The sequence below is a fragment of the Oncorhynchus clarkii genome, chromosome 31, assembly GCF_045791955.1.
Source record: "Oncorhynchus clarkii lewisi isolate Uvic-CL-2024 chromosome 31, UVic_Ocla_1.0, whole genome shotgun sequence".
Lineage (NCBI taxonomy): Eukaryota > Metazoa > Chordata > Actinopteri > Salmoniformes > Salmonidae > Oncorhynchus > Oncorhynchus clarkii.
The window spans coordinates 39,314,428-39,342,115 of record NC_092177.1 but is presented as its reverse complement, the minus strand read 5'-3'; the positions used below and the strand labels follow the sequence as shown (position 1 = coordinate 39,342,115).

Sequence of the window (27,688 nt, the reverse complement as noted above, 5' to 3'; positions counted from 1 at the left end):
ATGGCTAGGTAAATAGTAGCCTGACTGGAAAAAGGACAGATTTTTTTTTACTGTGCCAACTTAGTCTTTAGTAACTGTCGATGAATTGTGATGCTGATTTACCCTGGCTGTAACATTCATCGTCACAGCTTGGTGTGGCTTCTCAGAAAACCAAGATGCCCCCAAATGGTACTGTAACGTTAATGTGCATTATTAGAGGTGACCCATAAACATACCTTGTCATTGGTTTGGAATATGCTTTTGAAATCTGTCTCTGAACAATGCCCCAAGTATTCAGTTACAAATTTAATTTAGCGTGTTACCGGTTGCTGATCATGATGGTGTGAGAACTTGTTTTGGGAGGAAAAAAGGAGAAGCTGTGGTGTGTATGGGGTCTTACATATTCAACCTCATTGAAATACTAGCCTGGGCGCCATTCTGTTTTTAGCCAACTCATTCATCATTGTTGGCTAAAGCAGAACCAGACTGGCACAGAGGCTATCAGAATACAACCACTTCTCAGGGGCTTCATATGAATGCCTACTGCCGTTGTCCTCCTGTACAAGGCACTTAGCCTAACCTGCTCCAGAGAAACTGCTCTGCAGCTGACCCTGTGCTGTTCGGTGGGATGGGTACCATGTCCTCAAAAATACAAGTTTCCATTGTGTAATAAATAAATAAGGTTTCAATCTATGAATGTTGATTGTGGTTATCTTGATGAGGCTCTTGAAACCCTGCAGAAGATCTTTGTGTGTGCTGGCTCAGAAGTGAAGGGATACACCAATAAAGGCAAACAGTTCCTGTCCTTTGAGGCCAACCTTACAGAAAGCATTAATGCCATGTCATTTTTTTAACTTTTCGATTTGACATAGGTTACCTTGCCTCGGTTCCAGGCCCTCTACACATGTTCGTTAACAGTGATGAACGGGACTGGAGAGTATGGTGAGAGTATAAGGCTACCTTTTATTGTGAAAGAGACTTGGAGCATTTTTTTTTTAAATTGGTGTATAAATAAGGGGAACTGTGGCTGTTTTTTTAATGCCTACAATGTGTTTTGCAGGCACGTTTCAGATGCAGACCTTTTTGTATGTGCGAGTTACATCTACAACCACTACTGTGAATGCAATGCACCAAGACCAGGACCTGTCCGGAGACAAAATCAATGACATTGTGTGTTTGTCTGCTGAGAACTTGGGCCACATTGTCCATGTGTTGGCATGTCAAGACAGTTCTCAAGAGTGTTGCAGGTAAAGATTTTACCACACGGTCTATCATTTAATCCCATTTCCATACAATCCAATGCTTGTTTTCTAATGGGTGAATGGAAATTAGTACTTCAAAGAGTTTGTTGTTTCTTGCCCATAGGGATCTGAGCTATTGTATGATATTGAAGTCCCTGGTCCTCCCTCAGTTTTGGAGCTGTACAATAGAGATGGAGGCAAGTACAAAACTCTTATACTGAACTCAAATGTCAATTTCACACATCCCTGTACTTACAGTGCATTCAGAAAGTATTCACACCCCTTGACATTTTCCACATTTTGTTGGTTACAGCCTGAATTTAAAATTCATTACATTTTTTTGTCCCTGGCTTACACACAAAACCCCGTAATGTCACAGGGATTTCTGTTTTTAGAAATGACTAGAAATGAAAAGCTAAAATGTCTTGAGTCAATAAGTATTCAACCCCTTTGTTATGGCAAGCCTAAATAAGTTCATGATTAAAAATGTGCTGAACGAGTCACGTAATAAGTTAAATGGACTCACGTTGTGTGCAATAGTGTTTAACATGATTTTTGAATGACTACCTCATCTCTGTACCCCACACATACCCCACACATCTGTAAGGTCCCTCAGGCGAGTAATGTATTTCAAACACAGATTCAACCACAAAGACCAGGGAGGTTTTCCAATGCTTCGCAAAGTAGGGCAGCTATTGGTAGATTGGTAAAACATTTAAAAAGCAGACATGGAATATTTTGGGCATGGTGAAGTTATTAATTACACTTTGGATGGTGTATCAATACACCCAGTCTCTATAGAGATACAGGCGTTCTTCCTATAACTCAGATGCCGGAGAGGAAGGAAACGGCTCAGGGATTTCACCACGAGGCCAAAAGTGACTTTAAAACAGTTAGAGAGTTGGCTGCAATAACTGCGATAACTGAAAACTGAGGATACATCAACAGCATTGTAGTTACTGCACAATACTAACCTAAATGACACAGTGAAAAGAAGGAAGCCTGTACAGAATAAAAATATTCAAAAACATGCATCCTGTTTGCAATAAGGCAAATAAAAGTAAAACAGTAAAACATGTCAAAGAAATCCACTTTGTCTTAAATACAAAGTGTTATGTTTGGGGCAAATCCAACATAACTGAGTACCACTCGTCATGTTTTCAAGCATGGTGGCGGTTTCATGATGTTATGGGTAAGCTTGTCATCGGCAAGGACCAGGGAGTTTTTTAGGATAAAATTAAACGGAATAGTGCTAAGCACAGGAAAACTCCAAGAGGAAAAGCTAGTTTAGTCCTCTTTCCAACAGACACTGGGAGACAAATTCACCTTTCAGCAGGACAATAACCTAAAACACAAGGCCAAATATGCACTGGAGCTTCCCAAGACAATACAGAATGTTGCTGAGTGGCCGAGTTACAGTTTTGACGTATCGGCTTGAGAATGTATGGTGTGATGACCCTCCCACTCTGTCTGCCGAATCCTTTCTCTTTGTTCTCGTTTTCCTTAATAGGATGTCGGTGGGCGGAGCTGGGAGGGTCGTCAGCGAAATGGGACACGCCTGGGCTCAGGTGTGTCCCAGGATAAATGCACCTCTTCCCCATTCATTGGGCAGACTCTCTCCATGCAGGCACCTTTATAGATTTTTTGGGTGTGGCCTTTTTGGTTGTTTGCTTTGGCACCTTTCAACACCCCGCATTATCACATTTATGCATGCAAAACACTCACTTACACTACTGATTACTGATTACACACACATTGTACTTAGTTTACTTTATTTAAAAAATATATTTTGTTATTCCTTGTCTCCACATTGTCTCCCTTTTGTTATGAACTTTGAGCCGGTTCGTGACAATGGCAAGACATGAAAATGGCTGTCTAGTAATGATCCCCTACCAACTTGACAAAGCTTGAAGAATTTAAAAAATAATAATGTGCAAATATTGTACAATCCAGGTATGCAAATCTCTTAGATATTTACCCAGAAAGACTTACAGCTGCCAAAAGTGATTTTAACATGTTTTGACTCAGGGGGTTGAAGGGGGTTTTGACTCAGGGGGTTGAACACTTAATCTAGGCGGCAGGGTAGCCTAGTGGTTAGACCGGAAGGTTGCAAGTTCAAACCCCCGAGCTGACAAGGTACAAATCTGTCGTTCTGCCCCTGAACAGGCAGTTAACCTGAACAGGCAGTTAACCTAGGCCGTCATTGAAAATAAGAATTTGTTCTTAACTGACTTGCCTAGTTAAATAAAGGTAAAATAAAATAAATAAAAATAATAGTATTTTAGTTTTCATTACAAATGTTAGGGTGGGTTGCACCAACATGGATTAACTCTTAAACTGGGTTAAATCAAGGTTCATCTATTCATCTTGTTGCACCAAATGTTTAACCTAGTTTCACTTTAAACCTAGGTTAATTTTAATCCTGTTAATCAATCATTTCAAAAAGAAGCAATACAAACTTAGATTGGAGGTCAATTCAAAACTACCACTTGGTGGTTTAACTGGTAAAATGGCAGCATATCTACCGTGTAGAGACCAAAACGACAGAGTTCCTCAGAGAATAATTAGAGACAGGTTGAATCCTGTTGAGTTTTTGATAATGATAAGATACCACTTCTCCAAATACTCTGTAATGCAACTGGAAAGAAAGGTTGCACCAACCATTAAGCATGGGAGTGATAGGAATGTGGCTGTACCCCAACTACTTCAGCTGCTGGTCCGGTTCTACGCAACTGGATGTTTCCAGATTTTTAGACTCCACAAGTCAACTGTCTGCAGGATTGTAGTCCGAGTGTCCAGTGCTATTGCCTGTCTGAAGAATCAGTACATAATGTTCGATCCTATGGAGGAAACATCTGGATTTTACAGGAGAGGTAGATTCCCAAGTGTACTAGGAGCAATAGACTGGACACACGTTCCTATTCCCAACCCTGGTGGTGAGAATGGAGAACTATTCCGTAATCGGAAAGGTTACTGCTTCATCAACGTGCAGGCTGTCTGTGATGACAAAGGTCAGCTCACCAACATCGTAGCTAGATGACCAGGATCCACCCATGACAGCAAAGTCTTTGACAATAGTCATCTGGGTGTAATGCTGGAAAGGGGGGCATATGAAGGCCACCTACTAGGTGACAATGGATATGCCTGTCCTGGGTACCTTATAACTCCCCTTTTAAATCCCCAGACACCTTAAGAGAGAATACAACACCTCTCATTGTCAAGTGTCAATGTGCAGCGGTTAGGACGGAGTCAGGCGCAGGACATAGAACTGAGTAAAAGACGTACTTTACTCGAAAAGAAACAACCAAATGTCAACGCAGTGTAATGGAATTCTTCATCCTCCTCTGACGAGGAGTATGACATTTCGGACCAATGTGCAACGTGGTACACTGACATACAGACAACAACGTGAATAAACGAAAAAAACGAAACAGTCCTGTAAGGTGCAGAAAAAACTAAATAGAAAATAATCACCCACAAAATACAGGTGGGAAAAGGCTACCTAAGTATGATTCTCAATCAGAGACAACGAACGACACCTGCCTCTGATTGAGAAACATACCAGGCCAAACACATAAACACAGCACAGAAAAAAATACATACACTACCCACCCCAACTCACGCCCTGACCAAACTAAAACAAAGGAACTAAGGTCAGAACGTGACACGCAGGGAAAACACACCAGCTCACAGAAGTCTTGAACACTAAACAAAAAACATACACGCACAAAACCATATGGGAACTAGAGGGTTAAATAGGGAATAAATTATAACGTAATGGGAACCAGGTGTGTACAATCAAAACAAAACAAATGGAAAAAGAAACGTAGATCGGTGGCAGCTAGAAAGCCGGTGATGACGACTGCCTCCCGAACAAAGAGAGGTACCAACTTTGGCGGAAGTCGTGACACTCATATCCTGGCAAGTGTGGGGGAAAAAATATTCCCCTGCCTAAAGGAGGGGCTCCGCACAAAGATGGACACTACACTGACAATCATCATTGCAGTGGCGGTTCTGTATAACTTAGGCAAGAGACAAGCTACCTGAGGAAGCTGAGGAGGACCTACCTGAGAGGAATGAAGATGGCCAGGTGCAACATGCTGCCAATGCAAATAGGAATGCTGCGAGAACCTTGATTGAGAACCATTTAGCAGCCTAAGGTGTGTCAAATGTAACATTGGTAACATGTAAAAAGCAATATTATATTTTGATCTACACGTACAATTCCTAATTAGGTTATCTGTATTCAAATGTATAATTTAGACTTTGTTATTCTCAATACCATACAGGGTGGAACTGGAAGTACCAGAACACAAGAGTGGAGACAAGACTGGAGGATACCAAATCACTTGGGAAAGCATTGTTTTAATAAATAATTGTTTAAAAAAATGATTCCTTAAATAAATAAAAATATTCTTTACACAGTGGGCATTTGTTTCCCTGAAGGGGTTTCTGAATTTGCAATAGCTCTTTTTGTAAATTCAGGACCTCAATCTGCAGTAGAATTCTCTCTCTCCAGCTACAAAACATCAATATGAGCTTGGTTCATGTCAGTTCTGGGGCTTTTTGTTTGGCCTGTCCGGTGTTTTTGCTGCTGGCATGCAAAATCCAGGCACTGCTGTTTCTCCATGGCACAGTGTGTCAGCTACAACAATTGAATTGGGCCCTATATGCCCAGCCTTGGTACAAATTATGATATGTGACATGCTGTAACGGGCCTGATAATAGTAACATTGTGAAGTAGCATTAACATTCGTTTTAACGTGCATTATAGTCATTGATATTTACCAGTTATTTATACTTACTAAATATTGGTGGTTCGAGTTGTCCGTCGTCATCATAGGGGTTAAGGAGAGGGGAAAACTGCTGGTGAATCATCTCGCATATCTTCTGGGAGAGAGAATCAATTCCCTTGGAAGGAGGCCCCCCTCTGGTCTGAAATAGCCCCCGCCGCATCCTTTTTGGCTTTCACTTTTACGTTTTTCGAGCACTTTCATCTGATTTGGGTCCCACTTTTCTTTAATCCGTGTCGAACCATTAAATCGCCCAGGTGTCTTCCTTCTTTTTGACAGTCGCGTTGTCTGTCTTTTTGTCCTCCAGTACGTTACTAAATTCCTCCATCAGCTCCGACAATAGTTTTTTTTTCATAAGCGGAGAAATTTGAACTTCTTTGACGTGTCATGGATGACTATGAGTGGAAGGTAGGAGTCAGGCGCAGAGAGCAGAGGGTTCAATGATTCGTAAATAATTTAATTATCCGGAAAAACGGTCACGCCAAACACTGACCAACCCAAAACACTGGGCAAACAATCCAGAGAACGAAAACACATCGACAGAGAACACAAAATAATCCCGCACAACCCTAGGCGGGCCTAACAGGCTTAAATAGACCAAAAATCAAGAAACACAAAAGGAACAGGTGCAACTAATAAGACTAAACAAATAGAAAAGGAAAAAGGGATCGGTGGTGGCTAGTAGACCGACGACGACGACCGCCGAGCACCGCCCGAGCAGGCAGGGGAGCCACCTTCGGTGGGAGTCGTGGCATGACGTGTCAAGGTGGCTAGCTGACAAATAATAAATGCCTAAATAAGTAATGACAATAATATATGACATTTTATGCTAACTAGCTTTGTTTATAAACTAGTTATCTACAGTCGTGGCCAAAAGTTTTGAGAAAGACACATAATTATTGTTCGTCACCAAACTGTTCCTGGATGGTTGGGAAAAGTTGCACTCGGAGGATGTGTTGGTACCATTTTTTATTCATGGCTGTGTTCTTAGGCAGAATTGTGAGTGAGCCCACTCCCTTGGCTGAGAAGCAACCCCACACATGAATGGTCTCAGGATGCTTTACTATTGGCATGACACAGGACTGATGGTAGCGCTCACCTTATCTTCTCCGGACAAGCTTTTTTCCGGATACCCCAAACAATCGGAAAGGGGATTCATCAGAGAAAATGACTTTACCCCAGTCCTTAGCAGTCCAATCCCTGTACCTTTTGCAGAATATCAGTCTGTCCCTGATGTTTTTTCCTGGAGAAAAGTGGCTTCTTTGCTGCCCTTGTTGACACCAGGCCATCCTCCAAAAGTCTTTGCCTCACGGTGCGTGCAGATGCACTCACACCTGCCTACTGCCATTCCTGAGCAAGCTCTGTACTGGTGGTGCCCCAATCCGGCAGCTGAATCAAGTTTAGGAGATGGTCCTGGCGCTTGCTGGACTTTCTTGGGCGCCCTGAAGCCTTCTTCACAACAATTGAACTGCTCTCCTTGAAGTTCATGTTGATCCGATAAATGGTTGATTTAGGTGCAATCTTACTGGCAGCAATATCCTTGCCTGTGAAGCCCTTTTTGTGCAAAGCAATGATGACGGCACTTGTTTCCTTGTAGTTAACCATGATTGACAGAGGAAGAACAATGATTCCAAGCACCACCCTCCTTTTGAAGCTTCCAGTCTGTTATTCAAACTCAATTTGTCATGTTGTCTTGTCTCTGTCCTTTCCCTTCACCCTGTCTCCCTCTGCTGGTCGTGTTAGGTTACCTTTTCTCCCCCGCTTTCCCCCAGCTGTCCCTTGTCTCCTCTAACTACCCATTCACCCCGTTCCCCACCTGTTCCCTTTTTTCCCTCTGATTAGGTCCCTATATCTCTCTCTGTTTCTGCTCCTGTCCTTGTCGGATTCTTGTTTGTTTGTGTCATTCATGCCTGAACCAGACTGTCGTCATGTTTGCTGTAACCTTGTCCTGTCCTGTCGGAATCTGCCGGTCCATCTGAGCCTACCTATGTTTGGTAATTAAAGAAGCTCTGTTTAAGTTGATTCGCTTTTGGGTCCTCATTCACGCACCGTAACAGAAGAATCCGACCAAGAATGGACCCAGCGACTTCGGATCCTCTCCACTCAGCCGTCGAGATCCAGGGAGCGATGCTAGGCAGACACGAGCAGGAATTGTCTGCTGCTCGACATGCCGTTGAGACCCTGGCCACCCAAGTCTCCAACCTCACAGAACAGGTTCACCATCTCCGCCTCGATCCACCGGCCACTTCCAGGGCTTTCGAATCTCCGGAGCCCAGAATCAATAACCCGCCGTGTTACTCTGGGGAGCCCACTGAATGCCGCTCGTTCCTCACCCAGTGTGATATTGTGTTTTCTCTCCAGCCCAACACTTACTCCAGGAGCACTGCTCGTGTCGCCTACGTCATATCTCTCCTTACTGGACGGGCTCGTGAGTGGGGCACGGCAATCTGGGAGGCAAGGGCTGAGTGTACTAACCAGTATCAGGACTTTAAGGAGGAGATGATACGGGTTTTTGATCGATCTGTTTTTGGGGAGGAGGCTTCCAGGGCCCTGTCTTCCCTATGTCAAGGTAATCGATCCATAACAGACTACTCTATTGAGTTTCGCACTCTTGCTGCCTCCAGTGGCTGGAACGAGCCGGCCTTGCTCGCTCGTTTTCTGGAGGGTCTCCGCGCAGAGGTAAAGGATGAGATTCTCTCCCGGGAGGTTCCTTCCAGCGTGGATTCCTTGATTGAACTCGCTATTCGCATTGAGCGACGGGTTGATCTTCGTCACCGAGCTCGTGGAAAGGAGCTGGCGTTCTCCGTTGCCCCCCTCTCCGCATCACTACCATCTTCCTCTGCCGGCTCGGGTGCTGAGCCTATGCAGCTGGGAGGTATCCGCATCTCGACTAAGGAGAGGGAACGGAGAATCACCAACCGCCTCTGTCTCTATTGCGGTTCTGCTGGTCATTTTGTCACTTCATGTCCAGTAAAAGCCAGAGCTCATCAGTAAGCGGAGGGCTACTGGTGAGCGCTACTACTCCTGTCTCTCCTTCAAGATCCTGCACTACCTTGTCGGTCCATCTACGCTGGACCGGTTCGTCAGCTTCCTGCAGTGCCTTAATAGACTCTGGGGCGGAGGGCTGTTTTATGGACGAGACCTGGGCTCGGGAACATGACATTCCTCTCAGACAGTTAAAGGAGCCCACGGCCTTGTTCGCCCTGGATGGTAGTCCTCTCCCCAGGATTCAGCGTGAGACGCTACCTTTAACCCTCACTGTTTCTGGTAATCATAGTGAAACCATTTCTTTTTTAATTTTTCGTTCACCTTTTACACCTGTTGTTTTGGGCCATCCCTGGCTAGTTTGTCATAATCCTTCCATTAATTGGTCTAGTAATTCTATCCTCTCCTGGAACGTCTCTTGTCATGTGAAATGTTTAATGTCTGCTATCCCTCCTGTTTCCTCTGTCTCTTCTTCACAGGAGGAGCCTGGTGATTTGACAGGGGTGCCGGAGGAATATCACGATCTGCGCACGGTGTTCAGTCGGTCCAGGGCCACCTCTCTTCCTCCACACCGGTCGTATGATTGTAGTATTGATCTCCTTCCGGGAACCACCCCCCCCCGGGGTAGACTATACTCTCTGTCGGCTCCCGAACGTAAGGCTCTCGAAGATTATTTGTCTGTAGCTCTTGACGCCGGTACCATAGTCCCCTCCTCCTCTCCCGCCGGAGCGGGGTTTTTTTTTGTCAAGAAGAAGGACGGGTCTCTGCGCCCCTGCATAGATTATCGAGGGCTGAATGACATAACAGTGAAGAATCGTTATCCGCTTCCTCTTATGTCTTCAGCCTTCGAGATCCTGCAGGGAGCCAGGTTTTTCACTAAGTTGGACCTTCGTAACGCTTACCATCTCGTGCGCATCAGGGAGGGGGACGAGTGGAAGACGGCGTTTAACACTCCGTTAGGGCACTTTGAATACCGGGTTCTTCCTTTCGGCCTCGCTAACGCTCCAGCTGTCTTTCAGGCATTAGTCAATGATGTCCTGAGAGACATGCTGAACATCTTTGTTTTCGTTTACCTTGACGATATCCTGATTTTTTCACCGTCACTCCAGATTCATGTTCAGCACGTTCGACGTGTCCTCCAGCGCCTTTTAGAGAATTGTCTTTTTGTGAAGGCTGAGAAGTGCACTTTTCATGCCTCCTCCGTCACATTTCTCGGTTCTGTTATTTCCGCTGAAGGCATTAAGATGGATCCCGCTAAGGTCCAAGCTGTCATTGATTGGCCCGTCCCTAAGTCACGCGTCGAGCTGCAGCGCTTTCTCGGCTTCGCGAACTTCTATCGTCGTTTCATCCGTAATTTCGGTCAGGTGGCAGCTCCTCTCACAGCCCTTACTTCTGTCAAGACGTGCTTTAAGTGGTCCGTTTCCGCCCAGGGAGCTTTTGATCTCCTCAAGAATCGTTTTACATCCGCTCCTATCCTTGTTACACCTGACGTCTCTAGACAGTTCGTTGTCGAGGTTGACGCGTCAGAGGTGGGAGTGGGAGCCATCCTTTCTCAGCGCTCCCTCTCTGACGACAAGGTCCACCCATGCGCGTATTTTTCTCATCGCCTGTCGCCGTCGGAACGTAACTATGATGTGGGTAACCGCGAACTGCTCGCCATCCGGTTAGCCCTAGGCGAATGGCGACAGTGGTTGGAGGGGGCGACCGTTCCTTTTGTCGTTTGGACTGACCATAGGAACCTTGAGTACATCCGTTCTGCCAAACGACTTAATGCACGTCAGGCGCGTTGGGCGCTGTTTTTCGCTCGTTTCGAGTTCGTGATTTCTTATCGTCCGGGCTCTAAGAACACCAAGCCTGATGCTTTGTCTCGTCTCTTCAGTTCTTCAGTAGCCTCCACTGACCCCGAGGGGATTCTCCCTGAGGGGCGTGTTGTCGGGTTGACTGTCTGGGGAATTGAGAGGCAGGTAAAGCAAGCACTCACTCAAACTCCGTCGCCGCGCGCTTGTCCTAGGAACCTTCTTTTCGTTCCCGTTCCTACTCGTCTGGCCGTTCTTCAGTGGGCTCACTCTGCCAAGTTAGCCGGCCACCCTGGCGTTCGGGGTACGCTTGCTTCCATTCGCCAGCGTTTCTGGTGGCCCACCCGGGAGCATGACACGCGTCGTTTCGTGGCTGCTTGTTCGGTCTGCGCGCAGACTAAGTCCGGTAACTCTCCTCCTGCCGGCCGTCTCAGGCCGCTTCCTATTCCCTCTCGACCGTGGTCTCACATCGCCTTAGATTTTGTCACCGGACTGCCTTCGTCAGCGGGGAAGACTGTTATTCTTACGGTTGTCGATAGGTTCTCTAAGGCGGCTCATTTCATTCCCCTTGCTAAGCTTCCTTCTGCTAAAGAGACGGCACAAATCATCATCGAGAATGTTTTCAGAATTCATGGCCTTCCGTCAGACGTCGTTTCGGACAGAGGTCCGCAATTCACGTCTCAATTTTGGAGGGAGTTTTGCCGTTTGATTGGGGCTTCCGTCAGTCTCTCTTCCGGCTTTCACCCCCAGTCTAACGGTCAAGCAGAACGGGCCAATCAGACTATTGGTCGCATCTTACGCAGTCTTTCTTTTCGCAACCCTGCGTCTTGGTCAGAACAGCTCCCCTGGGCAGAATACGCCCACAACTCGCTTCCTTCGTCTGCGACCGGGCTATCTCCTTTTCAGAGTAGCCTCGGGTACCAGCCTCCGTTGTTCTCATCTCAGTTCGCCGAGTCCAGCGTCCCCTCCGCTCAGGCTTTTGTCCAACGTTGCGAGCGCACCTGGAAGAGGGTCAGGTCTGCACTTTGCCGTTATAGGGCGCAGACTGTGAGAGCTGCTAATAAGCGTAGAACTAAGAGCCCTAGATATTGTCGCGGTCAGAGAGTTTGGCTCTCCACTCAGAACCTTCCCCTTAAGACGGCTTCTCGCAAGTTGACCCCGCGGTTCATTGGTCCATTCCGTATCTCTCAGGTCATTAATCCTGTCGCAGTGCGACTTCTTCTTCCGCGATATCTTCGTCGCGTCCACCCGGTCTTCCATGTCTCCTGTGTTAAGCCCGTTCTTCGCGCCCCCGCTCGTCTTCCCCCCCCCCCCCCCCCATCCTTGTCGAGGGCGCACCTATCTACAGGGTCCGTAAAATCTTGGACATGCGTCCTCGGGGCCGTGGTCATCAGTACCTAGTTGACTGGGAGGGGTACGGTCCTGAGGAGAGGAGTTGGGTTCCCTCTCGGGACGTGCTGGACCGTGCGCTGATTGATGATTTCCTCCGTTGCCGCCAGGTTTCCTCCTCGAGTGCGCCAGGAGGCGCTCGGTGAGTGGGGGGGTACTGTCATGTTGTCTTGTCTCTGTCCTTTCCCTTCACCCTGTCTCCCTCTGCTGGTCGTGTTAGGTTACCTTTTCTCCCCCGCTTTCCCCCAGCTGTCCCTTGTCTCCTCTAACTACCCATTCACCCCGTTCCCCACCTGTTCCCTTTTTTCCCTCTGATTAGGTCCCTATATCTCTCTCTGTTTCTGCTCCTGTCCTTGTCGGATTCTTGTTTGTTTGTGTCATTCATGCCTGAACCAGACTGTCGTCATGTTTGCTGTAACCTTGTCCTGTCCTGTCGGAATCTGCCGGTCCATCTGAGCCTACCTATGTTTGGTAATTAAAGAAGCTCTGTTTAAGTTGATTCGCTTTTGGGTCCTCATTCACGCACCGTAACACAATTAGCATGACAGAGTGATCTCCAGCCTTGTCCTCGTCAACACTCACACCTGTGTTAATGAGAGAATCACTGACATGATGTCAGCTGGTCCTTTTGTGGCAGGGCTGACATGCAGTGGAAATGTTTTTGTGGGATTCAGTTCATTTGAATAGCAAAGAGGGACTTTGTAATTAATTACAATTCATCTGACCACTCTTCATAACATTCTAGAGTATATGCAAATTGCCATCATACAAACTGAGGCAGCAGACTTTGTGAAAATGAATATTTGTGTCATTCTCAAAACTTTTGGCCATGACTGTACAGTAGCCAACGTTTGATAACGAATTAGATATCTGTCTAGTATCGTTCACGATGGAGTTGCAGTAGTTCTAACTTTACATTTGTATTATTTTATCAAGGAACAGCAACTTTGTGGCCTCATTTGTCAAGTAGGATAGCTACTTACCTCATATATTGGTGTAACATGTCACTAATCGTTGTTTACATTTTCTGATCCAGATTTACAATAAAGTGGTGCAACACATCTCTGATTAATTCTAATCCTAGATTAATTGAAACCATGTTGGTGCAACCCACCCTTAGAGTATTTTGTGTAGATCGTTGACGGAAAAAAAAGACAATTAAATCCATTTTAATCAGTGGTGGGAGAAGTACCCGATTTTCATACTTGAGTAAAAGTACAGATACCTTAATAGAAAGTTACTCAAGTAAAAGTGAATGTTAGCCAGTAAAATAATACAATAATAATCGTCAAAAAGTATTTGGTTTTTACATATAATTAAGTATCAAAAGAAGAAGTATAAATCGTTTAAAATTCTTCATATTAAGCAAAGCTGATGGCACCATTTTCTTGTTTTTAAAATATATGGATAACCAGGGACACACTCCAACACTCAGACATTATTTACAAAATATGCTTTTGTGTTTAGTGAGTCCACCAGACCAGAGGCAGTAGGGATGACCACGTGTTCTCTTGATAAGTGTGTAAATTTGACAATTTTTCTGTCCTGCTAAGCATTCAAAATGTACTTTGTTTTGGAAAATGTAGTAAATGTAGTAAAGTAAAAGTTGTCAAAAATATAAATAGTGAAGTACAGATACCCCAAAAAACTATTTAAGTAGTACTTTAAGTACAAATATTTTAAGTACTTTACACCACTGAGATTAATCCCACCTTGTAACACAACAAAATGTGCAAAAAGTCAAGTGGTGTGAATACTTTCTGAAGGCACTGTATATCAAACTGGTCAACATTTACCACACCAGTCTGCTTTAGGGACTAATGGCGAAGACATTCTCTATGGAACTGTGGATAGCAAACTGGGACTGATTAGGATAACTGATTCCTATTCCTCTTCTAAATGGGAGATTGATAATGACAAAACGAAAGGAGGTACGAGACTGTTAAAGAAGCCTTACTAGCTAGTGTATGTTTTATTTGCCAGAGACTGAAGAGTATCTATGCACTTAAATGCAATTAGCACACGTATTGTCATCTTATGTTAAAATAATGTTATTGACATTGATTTACTATGTTGGTTATCATTCATTCATACACAGTGGGGCAAAAAAAACTTCAACTATGACAGACAAAATGAGAGAAAAAAAATGAGAAAAAAAGTATTTTCCACCAAAAATTCTACAATGTGATTTTCTGGATTTTTTTCTTCTCATTTTGTCTGTCATAGTTGAAGTGTGCCTATGATGAAAATTACAGCCCTCTCTCATCTTTTTAAGTGGGAGAACTTGCACAATTGGTGGCTGACTAACTACTTTTTTTGCCCCACTGTAGCTAGCGTTATTCCATTCATTCAGCTTATTCCTCTTTTCTTTTTCTGTGGTTGTTGACAATAGGTGTTTTGTGGAATTGACACGTTTTGATATCCTGGGTGACGATGTGAAAGACATCCTCACACCTGGTTGCCAGGGACGATGGGACAGTGGAGGTCTATGCCATTGACAGCTCCGACGAGTTGTCGTTGTGCTTTGAGCATGTGAGGCCACCATTTTTTAAATTCGTCATCCTATATCTTATATCCTTGGGCGTCCAACTGTAACCAACTTCACTAGCCCACCAGAGGAAAGGCACACGGACACCCACACTTCAGCTTGACTCGTTTTTTATCTGCAGTAAAATATATCAAAAAGTGATGACATGCATTGACAGGACGGTCACAGCCACACGTTCACTGCTCTCAGAATATCTCTCTCAGACTCAATCCACAAAGTGATCGTATGGTATACATGCGTTGTGTTTAGAAAATAACAAAAATACAGAAAAGCACACGTGCAGTAAAATATATCATACAGTGATTACGCATTGACAGGACGGTCACAGCCACACGTTCACTGGTTAGGCAGGACACAAGATATCTTTTAGATAGGAGCAACACATGCCCTCAATGTGAAGTGATATTAATCCATAAATACAGAGCACAATTATAACCCTCTTTTATATAAACATTTTAAGGTAGTAAGAAAATAATCACTCACTTAATATTTCAATAAGTCACCTGCTAGAAAATCACCTGCTGTCAATAGCTAGTGTAACATTGTAGTGCAGTGACCAACGGTGCTAGTTATTGTGAGGTTCTGTGTTATGCACTATAGCCCGTTACCATATCATATGTGATTGAATATTTTCTGCTGTTGGCTTGTGTGGGTGTATGTATGTGTTATGCAACATAGCTGACTTGAGACATTGTTAACAGTTTCAGGGCCATGGGCCTTTCTCCTGATGGAAAAATACAGAATAACATAAAAAAAACAGGAACTGTGCAATGAGTTGCGAGGGACACATACAGAACGTAGTGTAGGGAACAAACGTTTTTTTGTTAGATAACAGGAGCCAGGTGTGTGATAACTGTATCGAGTGTATGAGCGCATAGATATTCTACACAACTACAACGACTGACCGCTGAATCGCCTAGGGGGCTGGGACCAGCTCGTGCGCCAACAATCAACGATAGGCTGGGTGAGTTTAAACTACGCCCAGTCTCTACTTTATGACAGGCCGGCTCGGAAGCAGGAACTACTTCTGTCAGAGTATATTATAATATCTTTGTCAGGAACAAGTCAGTTCTCTGTACTGCCCTGCGTGGTGTTACAGCGAACCCGTATATACGAAAATTGCATTTACCACTTATTGCTTAGCTAATAAAAAGTACATAGTATACAATCAGTGACTCAGTGTCATATTTATCCTGATACCAGATTCGATTGATGCAACCCTTAACATTAGCTCGTTGTTAACATGGCTAACGTTAGCTAAGTCAGCAAAAACTTGGTTAACTTGCTGAAATAGGTCTTCAATACATTAACGGCAAAATAAATATATACATAGCCCCATTCGCTATTGACTTTAGGATATATGAACCAGTTTTCCAAAAACACTATTGTGTTATACAGTTTTAAGCAGTTTTTAAAAACAGATGAAGGAGACAGGAACCTTCTCTCAGACTGAGGAGCAGGCAGACCAACTTCCTAAATAGGGGAGAAGCACTCAAAACCCACTAGTTGTTCTTTCAAAGAAAATAATACAAAAATGGTAAATCCAAAGACCTCTCGTATTACCAACCTTAATACAATGGCAGCAAATATTTGTATAAATTCAGTAACACATAATGAAAGGAAACTATTTATATCACCCCTTTTCCTGAAGTGAATGGTTTCACCCACTACTCCACCCGCGAACTGCGGCGTTCTCTGATATCTACATTGCTCGCGAGGTTGATGGAAACTCTATATTTTCACGTTGTTACACAACCATCAGTGGTGGGTAAGCTACTCCGAAAATATACACTGCTCAAAAAAATAAAGGGAACACTAAAATAACACATCCTAGATCTGAATGAATGAAATATTCTTATTAAATACTTTTTTCTTTACATAGTTGAATGTGCTGACAACAAAATCACACAAAAATTATCAACGGAAATCAAATTTATCAACCCATGGAGGTCTGGATTTGGAGTCACACTCAAAATTAAAGTGGAAAACCACACTACAGGCTGATCCAACTTTGATGTAATGTCCTTAAAACAAGTCAAAATGAGGCTCAGTAGTGTGTGTGGCCTCCACGTGCCTGTATGACCTCCCTACAACACCTGGGCATGCTCCTGATGAGGTGGCGGATGGTCTCCTGAGGGATCTCCTCCCATATCTGGACTAAAGCATCCGCCAACTCCTGGACAGTCTGTGGTGCAATGTGGCGTTGGTGGATGGAGCGAGACATGATGTCCCAGATGTGCTCAATTGGATTCAGGTCTGGGGAACGGGCGGGCCAGTCCATAGCATCAATGCCTTCCTCTTGCAGGAACTGCTGACACACTCCAGCCACATGAGGTCTAGCATTGTCTTGCATTAGGAGGAACCCAGGGCCAACCGCACCAGCATGTGGTCTCACAAGGGGTCTGAGGATCTCATCTCGGTACCTAATGGCAGTCAGGCTACCTCTGGCGAGCACATAGAGGGCTGTACGGCCCCCCCAAAGAAATGCCACCCCACACCATGACTGACCCACCGCCGAACGGGTCATGCTGGAGGATGTTGCAGGCAGCAGAACGTTCTCCACGGCGTCTCCAGACTCTGTTACGTCTGTCACATGTGCTCAGTGTGAACCTGCTTTCATCTGTGAAGATCACAGGGCGCCAGTGGCGAATTTGCCAATCTTGGTGTTCTCTGGCAAATGCCAAACGTCCTGCACGGTGTTGGGCTGTAAGCACAACCCCCACCTGTGGACGTCGGGCCCTCATACCCCCCTCATGGAGTCTGTTTCTGACCGTTTGAGCAGACACATGCACATTTGTGGCCTGCTGGAGGTAATTTTGCAGGGCTCTGGCAGTGCTCCTCCTGCTCCTCCTTGCACAAAGGCGGAGGTAGCGGTCCTGCTGCTGGGTTGTTGCCCTCCTATGGCCTCCTCCACATCTCCTGATGTACTGGCCTGTCTCCTGGTAGTGCCTCCATGCTCTGGATACTACGCTGACAGACACAGCAAACCTTCTTGCCACAGCTCGCATTGATGTGCCATCCTGGATGAGCTGCACTACCTGAGCCACTTGTGTGGGTTGTAGACTCCGTCTCATGCTACCACTAGAGTGAAAGCACCGCCAGCATTCAAAAGTGACCAAAACATCAGCCAGGAAGCATAGGAACTGAGAAGTGGTCTGTGGTCACCACCTGCAGAACCACTCCTTTATTGGGGGTGTCTTGCTAATTGCCACAAGAGCATGTGAAAAAACAGCATGTGAAATTTATTGTCAATCAGTGTTGCTTCCTAAGTGGATAGTTTGATTTCACAGAAGTGTGATTGACTTGGAGTTACATTGTGTTGTTCAAGTGTTTCCTTTATTTTTTTGAGCAGTGTAGTTTACCAAGGTACAAATGACTTCACACTGGAAGAAGTTAAACTACACTAAAGCTACCCTTAAAAATACTATTTGACTAATTCACTGCATCAACCTACTTTGTGACACAGTAAACTAAAATCTGAAATTACATAGAGTACAAATTACAAGAACATATCACTCTGGAGTCCAATGTTAACAGAATGTGTAATTTATTCTGTTAAATAAAAAAACTATGTTTCAAATAAAATTTTGGCAGTTCTGATGCCAAAAAAAGAAAGGAAATGCTTGCCTACTTCACCCCAAAAATGTCTGTGATGACATTGAATCAATGTAAAAACTGATTGGATTAGCAGAAAGTCATCAATGTAAGGGCATTTCATTTTTTAAAATCCAACTTTTAACCTAAATTCAATGACATGGTGAAATGTTTAGTTGAATTCATGTTGAATTTACGTTAGTTGACAACTCCAAATGTAGATCAAAACTAGACTAGCCTTATTCCGAAATGGATTAAATATATATTTCCCCTCATCAATCTACACACAATATCCGATAATGACAAAGCAAAAACAGGGTTTTAGAATTTTTTGCTAATTTATATATTTATAATAATGGTACATTTACATAAGTATTCAGACCCTTTACTCAGTACATTGTTGAAGCACCTTTGGCAGCGATGACAGCCTCAAGTCTTGGGTATGACACTACAAGCATGGCACAACTGTATTTGGGGAGTTACTCCCGTTCTTCTCTGCAGATCCTCTCAAGTTCTGTTAGGTTGGATGGGGAGCGTCGCTGCACAGCTATTTTTAGGTCTCTCCAGAGATGTTTGATCGGGTTCAAGTCCGGGCTCTGGCTGGGCCACGCAAGGACATTCAGAGACCTGTTCCGAAGCCACTCCTGCATTGTCTTGGCTTAAGGTTGTTGTCCTATTGGAATGTGAACCTTCGCCCCAGTCTGAGGTCCTGAGTACTCTGGGACAGGTTTTCATCAAGGATCTCTCTGTACTTTCCTCCGTTCATCTTTCCCTCAATCCTGACTAGTCTCCCAGGCCCTGCTGCTGAAAAACATCCCCACAGCATGATGCTGCCACCACCATGCTTCACCGTAGGGATGGTGCCAGGTTTCCTCCAGACGTGACGCTTGGCATTCAGGCCAAAGAGGTCAATCTCGGTTTCATCAGACTAGAGAATCTTGTTTCTCATGGTCAGAGAGTCCTTCAGGTGCCTTTTGGCAAACTCCAAGTGGGCTGTCATGTGCCTTTTACTGAGGAGTTGATTCCGTCTGGCCACTCTATCATAAAGGCCTGATTGGTGAAGTGCTGCAGCATGGCCGGGCGGCCAGCTCTAGGAAGAGTCTTGGTGGTTCCAAACTTATTCCATTTAAGAATGATGGATGACTGTTTTTTTGGTACCCTTCACCAGATCTGTGCCTTGACACAATCCTCTCGGAGCTCTACGGACAATTCCTTCAACCTCATGGCTTGGTTTTTGCTCTGACATGCCTTGTCAACTGTGGGACCTTATATAGACAGGTATGTGCCATTCCAAATCATGTCCACAGGTGGACTCTAATCAAGTTGTAGAAACATCTCAAGGATGATCAATGGAAACAGGATGCACCTGAGCTCAATTTCGAGTCTCATAGCAAAGTGTCTGAACACTTATGTAAATAAGGTATTTCAGTTTTTTTTTTTATAGATTTGCAAACATTTCTAACCTGTTTTCACTTTGTCATTATTGGGTATTGTGTGTAGATAGATGAGGGAAAATATTTTATTTAAGCAATTTTAGAATAAGGCTGTAACGTAACAAAATGTGGAAAAAGTATTTCCCGAATGCACGCTATACCCAAAGAATTTATAGTGAAAGATGTTTTTTTAATCAGATTAGGAAATGAGAAGTAGCCTAGGATAGGCTAGCCTACTGTGTGCTCCCCGGGCTGGGCTCCCAGTCTCCACAGATGCGCAGCTCGACAATCTCCCTAATTGTTTAAGCTTTTAAGGGACATGCAAATTAGCATACCTAGGCTATAACAACACAATGCAATAATGCATTTCATGATTTTTTTCAACCTTGTAAAGACTTCTAGTCTAGGTTGTTAAATGCAGTGAATATGTCATTTCAATAACTGCTAAAAAGCCCTGCTTTTTGAATGCATGTTTCACTCTGAAATAATAATAATCTAGCCTAGGCCTCGTTAGGCAACCATTTGGATCAGTAATGGGTCTTTTTCTCTACAGTTTACAAGGTACAGAAAGGCACATTAGCGGGCCAGTCATAGTGTTTTCTGTCAGGCTATATTGGCATGAACAGATATGGCCTTCTCATACTGATATGCGCTGTTTGTCGTGGATCACCATTTACCCAAGTCGTCCTATAATTAATGTAGCCACCAATTTGCTCACACATGCCCAGCACAGGAGGATGGTGGCACCTTAATTAGGGAGGACGGACTCGGGGTAATGGCTGATCAGTATATGTGGAACAATATCAAATACATCACACATGGTTTCCATGTGTTTGAGGCTATTCCATTCACTCCGTTACAGCCATTATTATGAGCCGTCCTCCCCTCAGCAGCCCCCACTGATGCCCAGTTATTCAGGCAAGTTTATCATGCACTCTGCCTTCTCCTCTCCGAGCAGACACCTAGAACCAAGAACACTTCAATAGAACGCGTTTTTGATTGGTTGTCGGTAGCTATTTTTCCTTTAACTTGTCCTGTGATTTTTTTTGTCGACATTTAAAACATTCGTATATAAAATATATGCGACAATTGCCAACTGCGGTGCCTTTCCATTTAACTATCTTGTGTCGATAAAAACAGCTGGATGAAATGACGTCACACCAACAACATTCCATTACCGATTTAGCCAATTGTGCATTAATAAATTGGGCAAGAGCCTGTATGCCTTTCCATCTATCTGTTTCATGTCTCAGGTGGCCCATCAAAGCCAGCATGGATAGAATGCAAGAATTGACTAATATTTAACATATTCTAAAAATTGTCATTAGGGCTGGGTGGTATACCGTATTTTATGATATTCTGGAATTGATGCATGGACCGGTTTGGGTTTTTACTTTACCTTCTAGAACAGTATTTGAATGTTTGGTTGTTAATGTGATACGCCGTGTGTAACATCCATTTTTATAGTTTACTTCGCTACTTCAGTCATCTCTCTCAGCTCTCTCTCCATGCCGTTTTCCGAGCACATTTGTGTTTCCTCGACCAGGAGACGCGTGCATTCAGTCTGCATGGTCAATGCAGTGCATGCAACAATGTTGATGACAATGATGCTGTTTTCACTTTGCTTCTTAATATAAATCTACTAGTGTTCTATAATTACACTATTCGTTTGTGTTTCTTACATCGGCAAACAGAAAGTTTGTCTTTTCTTAGCAAGTTGAGCCTAAATCTTGTTAGCCAGTAATGTTAATCGCTAGCTAGCTAGCTAATAAATAAACTGAGTCAGTGCAAACCTAATGAGCAATACAGCCTGATTATTCCAGTGATATTGTGGACCTAAATCAGCATGTTGTTTGTGCAACATTATCTTCTAAATCAAAGAGGAATAGGTGACTGGACATCTGTTTTTTTTGGTGCATAGACGTCTATGTTTGGTTCAGATTTGGTTCGGTCCGTGCCAGCCTTGATTTGGCACAAACATAGACGTCTACGGTTTATTCAGATTTGGCCTGGATCAGACCAAAACTTGATGTCCCTGGATGTTGAAATCAAGTCTGGACCAAATCTGAACCAATCATTGACGTCTTTTTGTCGCGACTAGGGCGACAGAACAGCTAGGACCGGCACAGGAAACATGCCCAATGTTTTATAATCTGAGGGACAGGGAAAAAAATAGCTCTGAAAGTGATCCAAATGATAGCTCTCATGATCGTTTTCCTTGAATTAGAGCATTAGTATTTTTGTATAGTTATCGTCCACAAGGCCCTTAAATCTGGCCATCCTACAAATGTAAAAACCCCAATAAATTTTGAACAGATTATGATAGAGATATGGTTTGGAACATTGATTTATTTTCTTAGAAGAGTATCTACATAATTAACATACTATTTCACCCATTGGTCAAAATATGCGTTTTTGATTGGACACTATATACCCTACTGGCACTGTGCATATCATTTGAAATTCAGGGAAAAAATAAACACTTTATTGCCATTCAAGGTTGATAGGAATTTTTATTTTTGTTGTGGAAGTCTGAGAAATAACAAACTTTCTATCCTAAAGTTGAAAGCGTAATCCATGTCTTTGTGTTGTCGGAGAGGGTCACCTCTATTCATGGTGGCTGTGTTGGGAAGGAGTCTTATGACGAGGTTCTGACAGCCACGTATACAGGTGAACTATCAACGAGAGAAAAGAGAGGGTTTTGTGCACAAGCTGTACAAAAATAATAACCAGTAGAGAGAAAAACAAGTGATGTCAACGTTGGGAGCGACTTGAAATAACAATATGTATGTGTCCAGGGTGGGTGACAGGGCTAACTACAGAGCCCCAACAGGCAGAGGTAGGCCCTGGAGAGGAAGTCAAAATGAGGTCGGGGGACCCAGAACAAAGTGTCAGCTCTCAGGTACACTTGTGGAAAGTTGCAAACCTGCATTTGCCAAAAGATATCAATGGAACTTTGTAAGCAAAACTTAGTGTTGGCGAGGCTAATTCAACAGCCAAAGTGGTAGTTTAGCACAAAACAAAGATGGGAGTCCTGTATTTTGCAAACATTAGAGGTAGCTAACTTAATTATGAGGACAGATAGTAGCTACGCTATATATACACATAAGTATGTGGAGACCCCTTCAAATGACAGGATTTCATGCACACCCGTTGCTAACAGGTGTATAAAATCGAGAACACAGACATGGAATCTCCATAGACAAACATAGGCAGTAGAATGGCCCGTAATGAAGAACTCTGTGACTTTCAACGTGGCACCGTCATAGAGTGCGTTTATGTCGATAAAAAAACGCTGTACGTAATGACGTCACACAAGAAAAGCGATTCTGCAAAAATCTACAGTGTTGAATAAAACAGTAGTGGTTGAAGTGTTTCCATCACCCATTTAGGCAAATTGCACATTAATAAATTGGTGACAGCCTGTATGCCTGCCCACCTATCTGTTTCATGTCTCAGTTAGCCTGCGAAAGCCAGCATGGATAGAACGCAATAATTATCGTGTGCCAACGTATTGCCATGGGCCGTACCATGGTGAAACTTGCACTTCTGTCGATCTAAAATAATTGGATGGTGAAACTTGCCAGCCAATCAGAAGAATAAGGCGAAGAAGTTCAAGCATTCTTGAATGTCAGGACAATCCTTGTCCTGCAAAGAAACATTGTTTTTATAGTTTTAAAAAATATACTTGCAATCAGTAGGCATTTAGAATTAAATGTGGAGCCATAGACATTAAAACCTTATAGTTATTAATGAATTCACGTACCTTCAAAAGTATTCGGCAATCATAATTTATTCAAAAAACAGTTTCCAACATCATTTGTCGCAATAAAGAATGTTAGACAAAAGACAAATCCACCCGTCAAAAGGATAAAAATGTAGTTGATCTTTAGAAAATGACTCCTATACCTGCCGTTTACATCACAAGTCGCAATGTTTTTTTGTTGCAACATTGCTTTTGTCAAATAACCTTGGTCAATAGAAACCTGCCTACTGTCTGTTGTTGTTGTTGTTATTTTCCCCAGTATGAACACACAGCACATGTCACCCTCAGGGCAGAGCTAGACCAACTGCAGATGAAGGTCCTTCAGGGCAGTGTGAAGTACCAGCAGACCTCCCAGTCCAGTACGGCCATCTCTGCCATGCACATGTTCAGCGTCAACGACAAGTTCACCCTGTGTCAGGATGACGCCAGCTACAGCCTCACCCTGGAAGTGCAGACGGCCTTTGGCAATCTGCTGCTACAGGTGAAAGTAATTGCCTCAACTCTGTATTTTTTATGTTGTGTATTGAACCCGAAAGGGAGGTTTGAACGTTTCTTTGCATGAGAGAGATCTGCTATTGATACGGCTATGACGACTTGTGGATTTTTATGTAATGGATTGTAATGCTAGGTTCCATTTTAGTCGGTCACTCGGTATAACATACCATGGGGAGTCAACGCCCAATCCTATTCACCTGAAGGAAACTAAAATAACGTCCAACGTATGCCGAGCCTGCCCTTCGAAGCCCTGCCTTACTGGCTATAATACCGGGCCTGTCATCCATTTTCTAAAATCTTTGCTCTTCAGCTCGCCTGAAGGAAGAACGTTTCACGCAATATACAAGCACACAAAGGCTCAGAGATTCGCCTCCGACCTACAGTGCCTTGCGAAAGTATTCGGCCCCCTTGAACTTTGCAACCTTTTGCCACATTTCAGGCTTCAAACATAAAGATATAAAACTGTATTTTTTTGTGAAGAATCAACAACAAGTGGGACACAATCATGAAGTGGAACGACATTTATTGGATATTTCAAACTTTTTTAACAAATCAAAACTGAAAAACTGTTGTGAAGAAGTTTAAAGCCGGATTTGGATACAAAAAGATTTCCCAAGCTTTAAACATCCCAAGGAGCACTGTGCAAGCAATAATATTGAAATGGAAGGAGTATCAGACCACTGCAAATCTACCAAGACCTGGCCGTCCCTTTAAACTTTCAGCTCATACAAGGAGAAGACTGATCAGAGATGCAGCCAAGAGGCCCATGATCAATCTGGATGAACTGCAGAGATCTACAGCTGAGGTGGGAGACTCTGTCCATAGGACAACAATCAGTCGCATATTGCACAAATCTGGCCTTTATGGAAGAGTGGCAAGAAGAAAACCATTTCTTAAAGATATCCATAAAAAGTGTTGTTTAAAGTTTGCCACAAGCCACCTGGGAGACACACCAAACATGTGGAAGAAGGTGCTCTGGTCAGATGAAACCAAAATTGAACTTTTTGGCAACAATGCAAAACGTTATGTTTGGCGTAAAAGCGACACAGCTCATCACCCAGAACACACCATCCCCACTGTCAAACATGGTGGTGGCAGCATCATGGTTTGGGCCTGCTTTTCTTCAGCAGGGACAGGGAAGATGGTTAAAATTGATGGGAAGATGGATGGAGCCAAATACAGGACCATTCTGGAAGAAAACCTGATGGAGTCTGCAAAAGACCTGAGACTGGGGCGGAGATTTGTCTTCCAACAAGGCAATGATCCAAAACATAAAGCAAAATCTACAATGGAATGGTTCAAAAATAAACATATCCAGGTGTTAGAATGGCCAAGTCAAAGTCCAGACCTGAATCCAATCGAGAATCTGTGGAAAGAACTGAAAACTGCTGTTCACAAATGCTCTCCATCCAACCTCACTGAGCTCGAGCTGTTTTGCAAGGAGGAATGGAAAAAAATGTCAGTCTCTCGATGTGCAAAACTGATAGAGACATACCCCAAGTGACTTACAGCTGTAATCGCAGCAAAAGGTGGCGCTACAAAGTATTAACTTAAGGGGGCTGAATAATTTTGCACGCCCAATTTTTCAGTTTTTGATTTGTTAAAAAAGTTTGAAATATCCAATACATGTCATTCCACTTCATGATTGTGTCCCACTTGTTGTTGATTCTTCACAAAAAAATACAGTTTTATATCTTTATGTTTGAAGCCTGAAATGTGGCAAAAGGTCGCAAAGTTCAAGGGGGCCGAATACTTTCGCAAGGCACTGTAGGTGTCTGTTAGTGAGCAGAGAATATTCTTCCCCATATGTGTTGCGAGTTTTGGGTCTTGGTATCGGTTTTTGTGTTTGCTAAAAGCGAACTACTTTCTGCTCTGCTTGTGTAGCCAGTGCTTCCTTGCCAATTGTAAGAGTACGTTCAAAAAGGCTAACCAGCCGAGTTCGAACCTCCTACCGTACCCTAGGGCATGTGGTTTCACAATGAAAATGAAAGATACTCTTGAGTGCTGTCCTGTTGTATGGAGTGGAAACACGCTCAGGAAGCCTTGGCTCGAGCCTGTTCGTGTGACTATTGTCTCCAGCTGGGTTCAACTCCATTGGGAGTCAGGCTGACTGAGAGGAAAGTGGTCGAAGTTGATAAGGGTGTCATCCCAACCCAGTGAGGCTCATTCCGGTTTTCAGTGTGTGAATCGGATGACATCAATCCGGTTCAGCCTGAAGCCACGACTTTGGATCCGGCTGAGGAGACTAAACCATTGGTGGTGAATACGCCTTTGATGCCGTTTTATCCCCTGCATCAGTACCTCCAGGTTTGGGGAAGGTACACCAAATATACAAAAGCATGTGGACACTCCTTCAAATTAGTGGATTTGGCTATTTCAGCCTTAACTGTTGCTGACATGTGTATAAAATTGAGCACACAGCCATGCAATCTCCATTGACAAACATTGGCAGTAGATTGGCCTTACTGAAGAGCTCAGTGACTTTCAAAGTGGCAGCGTCATAGTATGCCACCTTTCCAACGGTTCATAACATTTCAGCCCTGCTAGAGCTGCCCCGGTCAATTGTAAGTGCTGTTATTGTGAAGTGGAAACGTTTAGGATCTACAACGGCTCAGCCGCAAAGTGGTAGGCCACACAAGTGCACAGAATGTGACCACCGAGTGTTGAAGCGCGTAGGGTGTAAAAATAGTCTGTCCTCGGTTGCAACACTCACTACGGAGTTCCACACTGCCTCTGGAAGCAACTTCAGCACAAGAACTGTTCATCGGAAGCTTCATGAAATTTTTTTTCATGGCCGAGCAGCCGCACACAAGCCTAAAATCACCATGCGCAATGCCAAGCGTCGGCTGAAGTGGTGTAAAGTTCGCCGCCATTAGACTCTGGAGGAGTGGAAAGGCGTTCTCTGGAGTGATGAATCATGCTTCACCTTCTGGCAATTCGAAGGACGAATCTGAGTTTTGCGGATGCCAGGAGAATCCTCCCTGTGGGTTTGAGCCTTGGGCTGCCATGGCACCGCACAAATACACATTTACTGCAGGTTTCCTGTGGGTTTTAACCTCAGGCTGCTGTGGTTCATCGACTCTGGTCCGATGCTATACATCCCGCGTGTGCGCTTTACCAAGTCACGACAGATGTTTTGTTTTGGACATGTGATTCCTTGTACAAGTTCTGAAATTTCAGGCTTGCAATTGTTGTTCTTGGAACCTTGGGGTCTATGGACTTGGGCTGCAGTGTTAGTGCGCATAGCCAAGTTCCAGCAGATTCTGGTTTCCTATATGGGGCTCTGACAGCTCAGGTTTCTAGGGTAAGTATTTGGGGGGGGGGAAAGGTGGCTTTTGTAACGCCTTTTTGGAGCCGGTAGAACCTGGATGTGCTTAGGTTGCCATTGGCCTCCTAGTTTGGTACTCTCTCAGCCGGCTTGGCGCGTGATTGTACAGTGCCTTCGGAAAGTATTAAGACCCCCTTATTCTAAAATTGATTAAATATTATTATTTTTCTCAGCAATCTACACACAATACTCAATAAAGACAAAGCAAACACAGGTTTAGATTTTATTGCAAATGTATAAAAAATGTAGAACAGACCTTATTTACATAAGTATTCAGAACCTTTGCTATCAGGTGCATCCTTTTTTTATTGATCATCCTGGAGATGTTTCTACAACTTTAT

At 43.8% G+C, this 27,688-nt stretch overlaps 1 pseudogene; it reads left to right on the top strand.

Annotated features, from left to right (window-relative positions):
* LOC139390908 (BBSome complex member BBS7-like) lies at nucleotides 1-26,179 on the top strand (annotated as a pseudogene).
* Nucleotides 26,180-27,688: the final 1,509 nt, after the last annotated feature.